Source organism: Phyllobates terribilis, unplaced genomic scaffold, assembly GCF_046119375.1.
Source record: "Phyllobates terribilis strain yellow unplaced genomic scaffold, ASM4611937v1 Scaffold_3__8_contigs__length_932513732, whole genome shotgun sequence".
In the NCBI taxonomy this organism is placed as follows: domain Eukaryota; kingdom Metazoa; phylum Chordata; class Amphibia; order Anura; family Dendrobatidae; genus Phyllobates; species Phyllobates terribilis.
Window position 1 is genome coordinate 364,116,848 of NW_027362763.1, and position 17,872 is coordinate 364,134,719.

Genomic DNA, 17,872 nt, shown 5'->3' on the forward strand with positions numbered 1-17,872 from the left:
GAGCACTGTGTGACTTTTTGAACGCAAAATTGGCTGGAATCAAGAGCAGACACCATGACGCATTTCTGGAGCCCTCGATGTGCCTAAATAGTGGAAACCCCCCACAATTTACTCCATTTTGGAAACTAGACCCCTCAAGGATTTTATCAAGCGGTATAATGTACATTTTGAACCCAGAGGTACGACAGAATTTGATAACATTAGGTCATCATATTGAATAAGTTGTCAAGTGCTCGATACTTGAGTTTGCATCAAGTACTCGGGTATGCACCATGTATCACGGGTGCTCGAGTGACATGTTCGAGTCCCCGCCCCGCATGTTTCACGGTTGTTATACAACCAAAAAAAAAACATGCAGGGATTGCTCGTGCACGGCAGGCAATCCCAGCAATGTTTTTTTTGGCCGCGAAGCATATAGGGCAGAGACTCGTGCATTTCACTCAAACACCTACGATACTCAGTGCATACCCGAGCACCCGATGCAAACACAAGTAGCGAGCACTTGCGCTCACCACTGGTCGCCATATCGTCATTTTTTTTTTCTTTACTTTTGAAAAAATTCCAACCCTAACTCCAACCCTAATACAACCCCAACCCTAACCATAACCCAATCCTAACCCTAGCCCAACCCTAACCCTAGCCCCAACCCTAAACCTAGCCCAACCCTAACCCTAACCCAAACCTAACCCTAGCACAACCCTAACCCCAACCCTAATACAACTCTAACCCTAGCACAACCCTAACCCTAGAGTTTATTTTTTTACGCCGTTCCTCTTGTGGTATAAGTGATAAGACGACTTTACTCTTCGAGTCGGTGCGGTTACAGAAATACAAGATTCATATCGGGTTTTTATGATTGACAACTGTCACACACTTAAAGACGCTTTTTTTTGAGAAGACTAGATTTTGCATTGCCATATTTTGAGAGCTATAATTTTTCCATATTTTGGCTGACAGAGTCATGTGATGGCTTGTTTTTTGTGGGACAAGTTGACGTTTTTATTGGTACCATTTTTGGGCACGTGCCTTTTTTTGTTCGCTTTCTATTCCGATTTTTGGGAGGCAGAATAAACAAAAAACAGCAATTCCGGAATTGTTTTTTTTGTTATTTTTATGCTGCTCCGTGTGTGGTAACATTGATAAGGCAGCGTTGTTCTTCGGGTCAGTAGGTTTACAGTGGTACCACATTTATATAGTTTTTTTATGTTTTGGTGTTTTTACACAATAAAAACTATTTTCTAGAAAAAATAATTTTTTGTATCACTTTATTCTGAGAGCTATAACTTTTTTAATTTTCGGATGATGGAGCTGTATGGTGGCTTGTTTTTTTGTGGGACAAGATGACGTTTTGACGTTTTCAGCGGTAACATTTTTATTTACATTTGTCTTTTTGATCACGTGTTATTTCATTTTTTGTTTGGCGGTATGATGATAAAGCATTGTTTTTTGCTTCTTTTTTTATCTATTTTTTACCGTGTTCACTAAAGGGGTTAACTAGTGGGAAAGTTTTATAGGTCAGGTCGTTCCGGATGCGGCGATACCAAATATGTGTACTTTTATTGTTTTTTTTATTTTTTTCATTACAAATATTATGGGTACAATATATTTTTATTTTTTGTGGATTATTTTTTTCATTTTTTTTTTTTATATTTTTACAATTTATTTATTTATTTTTTTCACTTTCCTACCCTTTTTTTTTCTTTTACACATTGTCCCACTATAGAACTTTCACTTTTTGCAGCCTGATGGGCTGTATAGCATAGAGGGCAGCAGCTCCCTATGCCATGCAGCCTGTCAGCGCTGCACACAGGGAGACATTGCTTTGGTCATGCACTGCGCATGACCAAGGTAACGTCCTGCCTCCTGGTGACCTGGATGTTGTCATGACATAGAACGGGGTGTCAGCTGTGACAATCAGCTAACACCCGGCGGCGATCGCCCAGCACCACTTGTGTGCGGGCGCGATCGCCGCACACGTAGTAGTACATAGCTGGTCCATAAAGCCCAGGGCGCAGGTACTTACTATTACTGATGTGGTTGGAAAGGGGTTAATGTAACATGAAATAAATTGGATGCTGGGTAGAAGAATTAAATGAAACTAATGTCTTAAATTGTTTCGATTTTTTATTATCCAATTGACATTGGAATATTAAGCATAACACTTAAATGGGTTGTCCGGTTGGAGCAAGTTATCACCTAGCCAAAAGACCCCCACTGATTATCAGAAAGCGGCACTTTTAATCCCATTAGAAGAGAGCAGCAATGCACATACTATTCCTTTTGTATGGGACTGCCGGGCCGATGTATTCAGATTTCTCTAACAGCCCCAAAGGAAATGTATGGAGCTATCGTCGAGTATGTGCATTGCTGGTCCATCCTAACTGAGATAAATATGCACCGTTCTGGTGTTCGAAAGGTCCCAATGGTCGGACCATCACTGATCTAATTATGGCCTATCTTGTGTAAATATTGATTGATATCAATGGTTCTCCGTCGTCCTCTGTAACGTAGATATCCTTCTAGTTCCTTGTAGATAAAATTATTATATAATCATCGATGTCCTTCTGGTGGAGGAGCTTTACAGTCATTGCGCTACGTCTTGCACCAAGTAATGACACTACCCAGTCCCTCCTTCCTATCACCAGAAACCAGGATGATTACTATGATTCAAGCAATTTATTGTAAAGCTGGATTAAGATATTTAAGTAAACAGGTCAGATTCATCTTTGGAGAACAGAAGTGTGCAGCATTTTTATGGCGGAAGAATACTTATAGGATAATTTATTTTGTGGCTTTAGCTATATTAATATGGTCCTTGAAAATATAATCATGTTTATGCTGTATGTAACTTGTACTGCAATTGTCAAATTATTTCAAATGTTTGTTTTTTTTAAATGGAGGAGAAAAATTTCTAGCCATGTAAAAAAACAGTGAGTCATAACTATTGTCTTTGAAAGTCCTTGACCAATGGAAAATTCCAGTTGCTGAGTCTGCAACAGCACTATGCTGACAGATTTGTAGTTTTATATTACTTTTGTATATATTGGTCTGACAATCACTACATCCCTGCTTGGTCTCTTAGCTTCTGTGTTAAGTAAGATTTACATTCAAGAAAAGGCAACACTCATCAATATTCTTTTTCCCCTCGCCAGCTAAGCCATACTAAAGGTCCCAATAGGATAAAAATAGGATTGATTGTATTATAAACTGATCTAAGTGGAAACGAAACTATAAAACAACATTATGGGCTAAAAGAGTGCGGTACAACCTCACTTTAAAGTGCTATGAGCAGCAAAGACTTTCCTATACCTGATGCGTAGAAAAAATAAAGTACTAATATACAACAGTGTTTGTAGCCTACCCTACTTAACCCCTTTCCGATTGAGCTATTTTTCATTTTCATGCTTTCATTTTTTTCCTCCCTCTGTTCCACAACATTTTCATTTTTCTATCGACATCCGTATGAGGACTCATTTTTTGTACTGAACAATGGGGAAATAATTCATAAGGGCTTGTAATGATGAAAAAAAGGTAATTCCAACATAGTGTTTTGGGCTTCAATTTTACGGAATTTAACAAGTGTTAAAAATGACCTGACAACATGATTCTTCAGGTTAGTCGGATTACGGCAATACTTACATTTATTTTTTTGCATTTCAGTGCTTTAAGAGAAATTTAGAATTTTGTAAAAATAAATTTGGTTTGTGTTGCCATTTTCTAAGACTTTTTTTTTTATTTTACTATTACAACACTCATGCCCAGAAACATGTCTGTGGAGCTGTGTGGGCACTTGGGTTTTTTGCATTGTGTAGCAGGATCTTTTCTTGTTTCTATTTTGGGGTACATAAGACACTTTGATTGCATTTTATTGCAATTTTTTGGAGAGATGTGTTGACCAAAAATTGACAATTCTGTCACTGTTATTTTTTTTATTTATGCCATTTACCGTATGGTCTAAATCATTTTACATATAGATAGATCATGCTTTATGGATGCAGCTATTTAAAATATACTTTTTTTTTTTTTTTTTCATAGAATCATAGAATCATAGAATGGTAGAGTTGAAAGGGACCTCCTGGGTCATCTGGTCCAACCCCCTGCTCAAAGCAGGATTCACTAGATCATCTCAGACAGATGTCTGTCCAGCCTCTGTTTGAAGACGTCCATTGAAGGGGAACTCACCACCTCTCGTGGCAGCCTGTTCCACTCATTAATCACCCTAACTGTCAAAAAGTTTTTTCTAATATCTAATCTGTGTCTCCTCCCATTTAGTTTCATCCCATTGCTTCTAGTCTTTCCTTGTGCAAATGAGAATAAAGATGATCCTTCTACAATGTGACAGCCCTTGACATATTTGTAGACAGCTATTAAGTCTCCTCTCAGTCTTCTTTTTTGCAAGCTAAACATTCCCAAATCCTGCAACCGTTCCTCATAGGACATGGTTTGCAGACCAGTCACCATTCTGGTCGCTCTACTCTGAACTTGCTCCAGTTTGTCTATGTCTTTTTTAAAATGTGGTGCCCAAAACTGTACACAGTATTCCAGATGAGGTCTGACCAAAGAGGAGTAAAGACCGATAATGACTTCACGTGATCTAGACTGTATGCTTCTGTTAATACATCCCAGAATTGTATTTGCCTTTTTTGCTGCTGCATCACACTGTTGACTCATGTTCAGTCTATGATCTATTAGTATACCTAAGTCTTTTTCACATGTACTGTTGCTTAGCTCTATTCCTCCCATTCTGTATATGCTTTTTTCATTTTTATTGCCCAGATGTAGTACTTTGCATTTTTCCCTGTTAAAAACCATTCTGTTGGTTGCTGCCCACTGCTCCAGTTTATTTAGGTCTTTTTGAATCCTCTCTCTCTCTTCCCTAGTATTAGCTATCCCTCCTATCTTTGTGTCATCAGCAAATTTAATCAGTTTACCCTCAATTCCTTCATCTAAATCATTGATAAAGATGTTGAACAATACAGGTCCAAGGACGGAGCCCTGTGGTACCCCACTTGAGACATTCATCCAGCTGGATGTGAAGCCATTTACAACCACCCTTTGAGTCCGATCACTAAGCCAGTTATGAATCCACCTAACAGTTGCCTGGTCCATTGCATACTTGGTCATTTTTTCAATAAGGATGGTGTGAGATACTTTGTCAAATGCTTTGCTGAAGTCAAGATATACTATATCTACAGCATTTCCCTGATCCACCCAGTCAGTGATTCTGTCATAGAAGGAAATTAAGTTAGTCTGACATGACTTGTTAGTTACAAACCCATGCTGACTCTGGTTAATCACTTCATTCTTATCCATGTACTTACATACATGTTGTTTAATAATTTGTTCAAAGATCTTTCCTGGTATAGAAGTCAGACTCACCGGCCTATAGTTCCCTGGGTCCACCTTCTTCCCCTTTTTGAAGATAGGAACAACATTTGCTCTTCTCCAGTCTTCTGGGACTTCTCCTGTTCTCCAAGAATTTTCAAAGATTATGGAGAGTGGTTCTAAAATTTCTTCTACGATCTCCTTCAGTACTCTGGGGTGTAATTCATCTGGACCTGGAGACTTGAACTCATTTATGTTAGCTAAATATTCCCTCACAATCTTTCTGTTTACAGATAACTTGGATTCCTCTATTCCTTTAAAAGGACAGTGAAGATCAGTTGATGTTACATTTTCTTTCTGAGAGAAAACAGATGCAAAATAGGAATTAAAAAGTTCGGCCTTCTCAACATCCTCTCTTACCATTTCTCCATTTTCATCCTGTAAAAATCCTATAGCATCTTTGACTTTTCTTTTACTTTTGACATACCCCCAAAATCCTTTTTTATTGCTTTTGACATCTCTTGCAAGCCTTAATTCATTGTCAGCTTTAGCTAACCTGATACGTGCCCTGCAGGATCTGCAGACTGCATTATAATCTTCTTTAGATATGCCTCCCTCTTTCCATTTAATAAACATTTCTTTCTTTCTTTTTAGCATGTGTTTAAGTTCTGTGTTCATCCATCCTGGTTTCCTTAAATGCTTCCCATTCTTCCTACTTTTCGGGATTGTTAACGATTGTGCTTTGAGAATTTCATTTTTAAAAATTTCCCATCCTTCCTGGACATTTTTGTCCTTAAGGACATCCAGCCATTGCATCCCTCCTATTCTCTTTCTGAGTCTCTTAAAATCTGCCTTTCTAAAATCTAACCTTGAAGTTTGAGTCTTCACATGTCTTCCTCCTCTAGTTATCCAAAATTCTATAATAGCATGATCGCTGCCTCCTAGGGTCCCAGCCACCTTTACCTCCTCAACCATTTCCTCCCTGTTTATAAGGATTAGATCCAAAGTAGCAGATCCCCTTGTTTTCTCCCCTACCTTTTGGAAGATAAAGTTGTCAGCAAGAGAGGATAAGAATTTGCTTGACCTGTTAGTTTTACTTGAGAGAGATTCCCAACAAATGTCTGGATAGTTGAAATCTCCCATGACCACTACGTCATATTTTTTGGAGAACTTGGTCATTTGATACATAAAGAGTTCATCCATATCTTCAGCTTGCCCAGGTGGCCTGTAGTAAATGCATACAATGGTGTCCTTTCCGTTGTTCTCTCCTTGTATTCTTACCCAAACAGTTTCCACAGAACTCCCAGTCTCTGAAGCTTCAATCTCTGTGCAGATATACGCTTTTCTAACATACAATGCAACACCTCCTCCTCGTTTATCAAGTCTGTTTCTTGCAAATAAGTTGTATCCTTTTAGCCTTTTATTCCAATCATGTGTATCGTCCCACCAAGTTTCAGTGATTCCAATGACATCATATTCCTTTTCCTGCATTAGTAGTTCCAATTCTCCTTGTTTGTTGCCCATGCTTTGTGCATTTGTATAAAAACATTTTAGTTTGTGATTGGTTTCTCTTCCTCCCATATTTTTATTATTTAAATTGTTTTGTCTTTGTTCTTCCTTTCCACTTCCAGTAGCAGAGATCTCAATAGTATTTGTCAGCTGTATGGCTTTTTCTGGCCTTTTGCTTCCCTTCCCACATTGTTCTAGTTTAAAGCTCTTCTGATGAGTGTAGCAAGGCGACTTCCAAATACATGTTTTCCAGTCTTCGTAAGGTGCACCCCATCTCTAGCAAGTAGTCCATCGTATAGGTAATTCATTCCGTGATCCAGAAATTCAAATCCTTGTTGACGGCACCATCGACGTAGCCAGTTGTTCACCTGTAGAATCTTATTCCACCTCATTGTTCCATGGCCATCCACTGGGAGGATGGATGAGAAGACCACCTGCGCTCCCAATTCTTTCACTTTCTTGCCTAAGTCTTCAAAGTCACTGCAGATGGTTACCAGGTCCTTTCTTGCGGTGTCATTTGTCCCCACATGTATTAGCAGGAATGGGTAGTGATCTGTAGGTCTGAAGAGTCTTGATATCCTGTCAGACACATCTTTAATTTTTGCTCCTGGAAGACAGCACATTTCTCTTGAGGTTATGTCTGGTCTGCAGATAGCGGCCTCTGTTCCTCTTAACAGGGAATCCCCCATGACCACCACTCTCCGTTTTTTCTTCACAACATTCTTCTTTCTCCATCCAGGAGGATTCTGAGGGCTTACAAGGTTATTCATTGCTGGCAAAGTCTTATTTTGCTGTATTTCTTCATGGTTCTCCTGCGTGAGCGCCTGGTACTGGTTCCTGAGCAGTATGGGTGCTGACTGCCTCTCGATCCTCCAGCTTCTGTGGGTCACATGCTTCCATTCCATTTCATCAGGTGCAGTTCGAATTTCTTCTCTTTCTGAATCATGAAGAGATAATTCTGCTCTGTCTAAGAACTCTTCACCTTCCTTAATGATTTTCAAGGTAGTTAACCTCTCTTCTAGATTTCGCAACTTTTCCTCCAACAGGGACACAAGCTTGCATTTCTGGCATGTGAAGTTTGGCTTTTCCACTGGCAAGTCTGTGAACATGTAGCAGGATATGCAGCTCACCAAATGGCTCCTGGACTCTTCCATGTTCTTATTGTTAGTGTTCTGAAAACAGTGAAAAAAGCTTAAAAAAAAAGCTTAAAAATGCGCGCGCCAGTGGGCGCGCGGTTTACCGATGTCCTCTTTTCAGCTCCAACAGCCAAAATCCAGTGTTCTTTGAGCTCGCGGAGACTCTTTCTTCACTTACCCCAAAATGCAGTGGGAATATGCAAATTATCTCCTCAGGACTCCTCCCCTGGTTTACCGATGTCCTCTTTTCAGCTCCAACAGCCAAAATCCAGTGTTCTTTGAGCTCGCGGAGACTCTTCACTTACCCCAAAATGCAGTGGGAATATGCAAATTATCTCCTCAGGACTCCTCCCCTGGTTTTACCGATGTCCTCTTTTCAGCTCCAACAGCCAAAATCCAGTGTTCTTTGAGCTCGCGGAGACTCTTTCTTCACTTACCCCAAAATGCAGTGGGAATATGCAAATTATCTCCTCAGGACTCCTCCCCTGGTTTACCGATGTCCTCTTTTCAGCTCCAACAGCCAAAATCCAGTGTTCTTTGAGCTCGCGGAGACTCTTCACTTACCCCAAAATGCAGTGGGAATATGCAAATTATCTCCTCAGGACTCCTCCCCTGGTTTTACCGATGTCCTCTTTTCAGCTCCAACAGCCAAAATCCAGTGTTCTTTGAGCTCGCGGAGACTCTTTCTTCACTTACCCCAAAATGCAGTGGGAATATGCAAATTATCTCCTCAGGACTCCTCCCCTGGTTTACCGATGTCCTCTTTTCAGCTCCAACAGCCAAAATCCAGTGTTCTTTGAGCTCGCGGAGACTCTTCACTTACCCCAAAATGCAGTGGGAATATGCAAATTATCTCCTCAGGACTCCTCCCCTGGTTTTTAATTTCTTCATTTTTGGATTGGGAAAAGGGGGTGAATTAAACTTTTATTGACGAGAAGTACCAGGATGGCAGTAATAGGGACCTTCAGTAGGCCTTCATGATAACTTCTCACCACCCTGAAATTGCATCTTTAAGGATCCCTACCCTGGATCAATGATCTCAAATACAGCTCTCAGAAATGGACATCTGCATCCATGTGGTTATACAACTGCTTTTGGAGCAGATGCAGTCTGTATAACACAGCCGTCAACCTCTTTGTATGGCGTAGGCTCAGCATTAGAGCCTACTCCATACACCCGTACCCTACATGTGACATACATGTAGGAAGGTGTAAAAGGGGTATTCTAGCCAGACACATTTAGTAACTGTCCCCATTCCTCCCAGCTGCAAAACCTTTTATAGGGTATGTGCCCACAGTCAGGAGCCGCCTGCGGCCCCGATGCAGCTGAATAGCCGAGCGGCTTCCACCCTCATTTAATGCAAATGAGAGGGGCGATTTTTTCTTTTCACATGCAGACTGTCCTCATAAAAGTTAGTCTATGGGGAAATCCATTAGCGGACCCACAAGAGAAATTGACATGCTGCGGGTCTGAAAGAGGCTCAGTTTCCGCGGGTGCCCAGATGCATAGTGGACCTGGGATTTTTAGAAATCTCATCCACTATGCTGTAACATCTGGACGCTGCGGGTTTGACGCTGAATAACACGTAGCTTCAAACCTGCAGCGGCTCCTGATCGTATACACATACCCTTATAGGAAGTTTGTACGGAGAGGCAATTAAGCATGCACAATGGATAGCTGATTAATGTCTCTGGATGGAATTCCCCTTTAAAGATATTACTGTACACCCCAACTACTAATATATTGGTGAAGATTAACCAAGCATTGAAAATTCTTATGACATTATTAGATAACCAGATACCAAGCCACCTATAGGTTTATCAGCTTATACTCTGTACACGACACATGCACCTGTTATGTTGCAGAAAAAAATTAGGTAACTTTAGATAGCCAACACATATATATTTCATAAATACAGCAAGAAAAGATGAAAAAGTAATGTATTTCTATAGCCCAAGTGAAAAAATAACCTCAACATACAGGGTTATTACCCCTGGAAGTTTCAATGAAGGAAGTGTATACCATTATTGTTCCTTTGTCCTGCTAGTCAGTGGTATTGTATTTGATCTATGTGGGGTTATTTTTTTTCTTATACTTTTTCTTTATATTTTAACTTTTTAATTACTGATTCAGTATACAATCTATATAAAGTTTTATTAAAAAGGACCTATCACAAGATTTTTTTCTAATTTAAACTGATCACTTCCTCCAATAAGAGCTGCTCCACCAATTTTGGTACAGTTTTTCTTTTTCTTCTGTGCCCCTTTGTCCCAAAGGTATTACCCTCTGGTAATAAAGGAGCAAATCCTCTCTTCAACCAATGGGGCGTATACCATAGAATTTCTCAATGGGCATTTGCTTTTTCACCTCTGATGCGGCCAATCAAAACATGGCAGTGCCCACTGAGAAATTCTGTGGTACACGCCCAGTAGATTGAAGGGACAATTTGCACCTTTATTACCAGGGGGCATAACTTTGGAACAGAGGGGCACAGAAGAAAAAGAAAAACTGTTCCGGAATCGGTGGAAGCGGGAAAATTGAAGTTTAGAGTAAAATAAAAATCCAGTGAAAAATCCTCTCCTAGTAGAGGCTTTTTGTGAATTATAGATTTTTGTTAGTAAAAGGTAATTTTTATTCAATCCACATTAAGGGAAGGATTAAAAGACTAAATATTAAAAAGTTAAAATTAGTTGAAACAGAAAACCCAAAAGTGGCCAAATAGCTATCCCTAAAAAGTCTTTCCTCTATGTGAGGTATATAATAGCAAAATACTGAATACACGTAAACGAGAAAAAATTGCACAATACATCAAAATAGCAGCACATCGAGTGTGAGACACAGAAAAGGGTTTGAAGGGGAGCGGGAGATGGGGAAAAGAGGGAGACGGGAAAACACGGGTTAATAGATGATAATAATACAAAGGTGGTAACCACAAATCAATGCTGTATTATCAACAAAATATAGCAATGCCTGCATAAGAAAAAAAGACATACAAGTAAAAAATAATGAGGTACAAGAGTTCCAACCACATGTGGTGCATATTTTTTGTACCCTAAACTGGTACCACTCACTTGTCAATTTATTCATACACTTATTGGAGGAATAACACAATGTCACGTTCTAATAAAACATGCTCCTGAATTGTTATTACATGCTGGATATGGCTATTTACTAAAACAGACATGTCAGGAATGGGGAAAGTTGCTCCTTAAGGGCAAACGGTATCAATTCGAGTGACAGTCTTGAAGCTGCCTCCCAGCAGCGGTTTACCAGCAGAGCAGTCTGTTTCACTGAACGCTGTTATACATTTTTAGACTTTTCATAATTGACCATGACAGCCTTGTTACTTCCCTGGCGTCCCCAGCTTTTTATTGAGAGAAGGAGGAATAAGCTTATAAATTTTAACCTGTCTGCCTGCCTTCATGTGGTAGCATTAAAATGCTTCCAATGGTTTAACAAACTGGGATACATGTAAACCCGTGCTAAAAACATGCTTAGCGGCAAATTAGGTGCGAGCAGAGCGGTCATAGGTGAACGGCTGGAAAAATTGCTGATACGACATCAGATTCAGAGCCAATGAGTTCCTCTAAGGTTTAGAACTTTCTCCCCTTGAGCTGCCTATAAGTCAATATTCGGTGCTGCCCTAATTGAGGAATAAGAAGATGTTCCCTGGGCCGCAATTGAATTGATCCACAATCTACTCAATGATAGAGAAAGCGATTACGCTAGTCCTTTGTTCTGTCCATTAGTTGGACAGTTTCTGAAAATGTACAATGACTATTTAAACAATAAATGCAAAGACGTAAACCAGGCAGTATATATATATATATATATATGTATATGGGATAGGGATGTCCCTAAAGAATGACTTCTACAGTACTCATAGTACCTGTCAACTGAAAGTGTGGTCACTGTAGGTCTAATTAAATCACGTGGTTCGTGTCTTGGGTTTGTCTCCTGATATTTTTGGGTCTGATTTTTTTTAGGAATTCCAGCAGCATTTTTTTTTTCTCACACTGTAACATCTTCAAAGATGAAATATTCAGCGTTCATGCTGCAGCTTTTGCAGCCTTGTAAACGTTCTTACGAGATTCATGCTATTGCAGCAGCCAAAGCTTCTGGAGATTGATGGGACCCTATCATCCACCCTGCTCACTCCATTATAAAGAGCTGTGTCGTCAGTGGCAGTGACGTTTTATAGGAAATTGCCCATTTATGGCCACTCAGGCAAATGATATCATCACAATAGGTTCTCCTGTCTAAATGTAGATCATTTCTGAAATGAAATTACAGACTCTTATCTGGAAAACAGGAGACAGAGGCACCTGGTCTATGTAATTAGTATCCCGGGAAATAACATCATCCTTTAATGAATGCATAAATCCTATTTTGTAAGTCTGTTGCAGGAGCGAGCAGTCGTTGTGCTGTTACAGGAGAAGCCCCGCATCCACAAGGAGCAAGGCTCCACATCGTGTTTTCTGTTGCACTTGAATATATAGGACATGTATTGCAATCCTATGCTTTGCACAGTGCTGCAGTGTACTTGTTTTGCAGAGCTGCTAAAGAGCTACGGAACAGCTGTGAATTACTGGCTTCATGGATACATACATTGAAATCTCCGGCCTTCATGTTTTTCTACAATCTATGTGATTCTGGGGAGAGAATGTACATATTCGTATTTACAGACCAGCTCAATGTTGGTTTGGGAAGCCACTAGCAATATTCTAGCCTTGTAAGGTAAGCCAATGATGACTGTTTTTTTGTTTTACTTTGTTTTTACTGTATATTGTAATCTTGCGTATATAGAGATTTTGTGAATTAACGCTCAGTCCGTTCATGATTGAGATTTTCAATTTCTTCACTTTACCTTGCGAGCGACTGGAGAGACTGCATACTGGCACTGCCAATCTGTAGATGAAGATGATTCTCACGCTGATTTACAGTGCAATGTTGCACAAATGTAGCAAAATGACAGATGAGAATGAATTCCAGAGGCATCCAATGCAGTCATTTACCATGCTCGTCCATTGCCGTTTGCTTTTATGCTAGTATTATTTGCAATATCTGTCTCACCTACAGCTCCAGATGGCAAATGTGTGCTGCTCATTCAATGTTCAAAGGGATCTGCAGAAATAAAGGGATGGTGTATTGTAAGAGAACAAAAAATAAGGAAATAGACAGATAGACCTTGTGCTTGCCAATGAATGCCAAAGTGAACAATGCCTTGTATTAACCCCACTACATAAGCAGTGAATTAAAAGAGCTACTTTTTTGTTCTACTGAAGGGACATACGACAAAAGGCATTGTTATGGAAATGAGACATCTGTAAATCTGCCATTGGAGACAGAATTGCGACCTAAAACCTTGTGCGGACCAGACAGAGCTTTTCGCAGGGTGCTTGTGATTTTCTGCATGCATTGTAGAAACATGAGGTTAACGGCACTCTTTGAAGGCTGCAAAGCTTAAACCATAGGTTCAGAACTAGTTCTGGTGTCAGGAAAATTGTACGGTGAATAACGGGGTAAGTTGCAGAGTAGCTTTCAATTGCGGTTTGAGCCCTTAAAACCTTTATCATGCTGTTTATGGAATAAGGATTCATTTGTGTAGCTTAGATTTTAATAAATAGCATTTGGGGAAGCAGTACTGGTTTATGTGATAAATGGATCCAAGTGGAAATACATTTTATATGTCCTAAACTACTTAGCCACCATATGTCCAGTATCCATGTAGGAAGAACCAGCCATAAGTTGTAATGGGGAGAGCTAATCTTTCACTGTCGTCATCAATACTTCTATTTTAGGAAGCTAGCGTCCTTCCATACCACTGTATGTTTAGATGTGTTTTCATTGACTCCAGCATTAGTACAATGTGGCAAATGACTCAATTTTTTATAATTCGTCATACATCACACACTATCCAGCAACAGGTTATGTAACATAGTTCTCTAACATTTACTGCATCAGATTATTCAAAGTACCTGGATTTTAGTCGTTTGTGTTTAGTATATTATTTATATCTGCCTAACAGGATTTCCTCATGTGCATTACCTAGTCTTCACATTAAAGACTAAGCAATGGCACACTGATAGTTTCTTATTGCCATCTAAGAAGGGCTTACGTAAATGTTTTCATACAGATGTGTCTTTCTTACTTTTCCTCTTGCCTCCATAAATCACAAGATGTGGGGGTTCTGTTTTTTTTAAAGAAAACACAGTTTTGTAATACTCTGCTGGAAGATGTTTATGCTATATGTGTTTATGTGGGTCACCTAAAAGTTGTAATTATCGGTTTTGATAGCATGCTGCGATATTGTGTTGATGTTGCTTAGTGTGAAAATGGAGTCCTTAGCCAAATTTTAGAAAAGGCATGGGTGGACACATCTCTATTGAACGTATAGACCAAATTAAACCCTGTCTTTTGTTATTACATATTACAATAATGTCCTTGGTTATAATAAATTAGCTTTATGTTCTTTATTTCATTATAAGAAAGGCTTATAAATTGCGATGTAATGGATTGTAGACCATCATTACAGGTTGCCTGACAAAGCAGAAAGCAAATGTGATGCACATGGCGTAAGACAGTTCACTTATGTTCTGGATTTATCAATCTCATGGAAGAATTTGATATTAGTAGCATGATTCCTGTCGGGGTTGAGACTGCTATGCTTTACTTTATGGCCATTTCATTGTGTTTTGTTTAACTTAAATATTTCATCAAATACACTGGGAGTTTTCTTTGCCCATCTTCTGCCTATAATAAAACTATTGGTAATCTCATTCGATTTGAAAAAAAGAACAGCATTGAATAGATGTCTATTCTTGTTTGTCAAAAGACGCAAACCTTGACTGAATCCAACATGCCCCATTATAAGTCGTTGGAGTGCCTCAGGCGCCAATGATGGTTATTGTATGAAAGAACCAACACTCTTATATAGTACAATATTATAAACCAGAATGCAAATGTGGAAAGAGCTTAAGTTATCCTATACTTGTTCAACTGTTGATGAACTACGAAGTCCAGCATGTTTTCCTTGCTATATTGAGATGTCTACTCCTCCAATACCTCCATCTCCAAAGGTTTAGTCTGATGTGGACAACCAGTAATCAGAACTCTCTTCAATCACCTAATAAACGTCTGGATTATCTTAATTATGCCTTAATCAGTTATCTTACAGAGTGTGATCTCTAACAGAGAAAACCTGCATGTACTTGAAGAGAAGATATTCATCCACAGACTGTATGATGAGCAGTAGTCTCACATTGACCTTATTTTGCTTCAGACTTTCTTTAAAATCTGGATAATACAGATGCGAAGTGACATCAGAGCCTGAAGTGCTGTGACATTACTAAGCTGCAGTCTGCCCCTTGGTGACAATAAGATCATTTTTCTTAATATGTACATTCATATAGGATGGAAATTCATTGTTGAAATTAATTTAACTACAAGGGTTTGTACACTCATGGCAGATTTGCAACTAAAATTTATGAGACTTTATTCAAACTTGATTTTTTTTTATACGCCAAAAATTAGACCGATTTCCATCAGTGTTTTGGATTAGATTTTCATCGGTGTTTGGTCAGCTTCTACCATCAGAGTTTCATCAGGTTTTTTTGTCATATACAGCAAAAAATTAATAGAGGTTTCTTAAGCTTCTTTGATCGGTCAAACATGAAAAATGAAAAGCACTAGGATACAACTAGGATGTCATCAGTGCTCTGTTTGAGTTCTTCCTCCCCTTATAGACTCGAATGGGTGAATTTGATCCCTAACTAGGATAGAAACCAAACATATCTCAGTTTTTCTATTACTGGCAACTTTGTCCCCCCAAAACCAGATATGTAAATATCCCCGGAGAATGAAATGGGTATGTGTTCAAATCTGTGAAAAATATGGATATGGTTATAACTCGTACTTGAAAAACAGTCATCTGAATGAGCCCCAATTATCAGTTCCTTAAATCTTAATGCAGTTCTTTCTGCGACATATGAATGGATTTCTGTAAACCACAGATATAAATGAAGGTGGTAGTAATTAATTGATTATTATTGGGTCTTCAGTTTTTTTGTACTATTTAATTAAGAATTAAGCATACAAAGCAAAAAGAGTTGAAAAATGGTTTAAAATAGTTCAGTGTTTGAGAATCCAACTTATATAAAGACGCGTAACAATACAAAAGTATCAAAAAAAGACTTAAGCTTGAAATATATGTTCTCATTATAGGCTTCTCACAGCAACATGTTATAATTAAGGAACAGTCCATGGAAAATTGATATACTATATCATGTCTAATGCAGTGTCTGACGACTGTAAAAGAACGCCAACAAAGAAAGTCAAGTACTGCTTCTTTAGGCTCCTTTAGTTGGACATAAGTTGTACCTCCACTTTTCTGGAACTTAATAAAATGGCACTTTTTTAATTAAAGGGTTAATAATCTTTGGTTTTATTAATAGTAATTCAAACAGCTCATTTTCTGCAGTAAAAAAAATTGATACTAAACTACTAAGAAAATGGTCAATAACATACGTGGCAATAGCTAAATTTTTCCAGTAGGCACATGAGCAATAGGTTTAAGGACGTCCCTGCAGACAAGGACACCTGCTCCTCGGGGTCGTCGGGACTTAATTATAATCTGTGCATTGGTTATCGGTGCATTAGTTTAATCAATTTGTACATACGGTATGAAGTAGTAGCTGGGGCCTGTTGTACACTTAGTTCTAGTGCATTCTACTAGGTATGGCTACTAAAGATCTCTTTAGCTTTTGTTACTAAGGACCCACCCGTACCTACCAACTCTTCTGTCCATGATCGGGCCATTTAGAATGATGTGATCATCTCTTATTTCTGCTAATGGGTAAACCACCCAGTATACAGTGCTTGCTAATAGTATATATTTGGATATCAGCAGTTATTTTTACTATCGACTTCCTGTCCCAAAAAGACCAAAAGACATTTTGAAAGTGGCTTAGTATATTTCGATTGTCTCTTCATTTTAATTGCTATATATATTAGATGGTAACACGGGTCTTGTAATAATGTGCTGCTCTAACTTTTTGTTTGTCCTTACCTTTTTTAGATCTGCATCATAAAATAGAGGCTTAGTATTGATTGCAAGAGGTCAATCCTTTTCTGCTGGGATTTTAATATAAATAATACATCATTCTTTTGAAATGTTGATTTTCTTTCAAGTGTATTTATAGATTTAAAGTCAAGAATCCTTTACTGGTTAGAGACTTTAAGAGTTGGGAATGGCTTCAAAATAAATGTAGGATTGGAGTGGATGAATTTTTCTTCTTTACAAGTGATACAGCTGAGTGATCTTTTATCTAGATAAACAATTGTCAATTACTTAATGTACTCTTTTAATTTTCAATTCTTTATATTGCACTTTCCTTTCACCTCCCACTGGAGAATTCTTGAGACTTAGAGTGAATTCAGCGACTGGGGAGGGAGGGAATGAATATGTTCCCTTCTGTGTCTCCAGAATTCTGCAGTTACTTGATTACATGACGCAGCTCATTGGTGGCACCAGAATAGTATACATAGGACTGGTTGCTGGTTGCTCACTGTTATTAGACCTGGAATGAGAAACAGACAGCGAGTGAGATGGAATTAGCACTGCTATTAAAAAAACTGAATTTGTTGAAGGGGCTGGATTGGAGGGGATTGGCTTGGAGACAAAGACAATAGTCAATTTTCTCCAATCACATGATGACTTTTCTCCTGTGAAGTCAATTTCAGGTAATAAAACAATGCGGCAGATAGTGGTCAAAACCAGCTGAATTTTTAATAAATTCAAATTACAAAAATGTTAGTCTCACAAATTGCTACAATTTGAAAACATTTTTATTGCATTAAACGCCCCTTTAACATGTGAATAATTTGTCTTGATGTCCACTCCA

The 17,872-nt window shown here is 38.7% G+C and overlaps 1 protein-coding gene across 8 annotated transcripts in view; it reads left to right on the forward strand.

Moving 5' to 3' along the window:
• DLGAP2 (DLG associated protein 2) overlaps positions 1-17,872 on the forward strand; it is a 1,383,198-nt gene that overhangs the window by 601,941 nt on the left and 763,385 nt on the right. For 3 of the 8 annotated variants that reach the window (XM_073675368.1, XM_073675372.1, XM_073675371.1), the window contains exon 1: positions 12,198-12,707. The exons of the other annotated variants lie outside the window; for them this stretch is intronic. The gene's annotated coding sequence lies outside the window, so the exon portion shown is untranslated. Of the gene's footprint in view, positions 1-12,197; positions 12,708-17,872 lie in introns of those variants that run through there. 8 annotated transcript variants of the gene reach the window in all.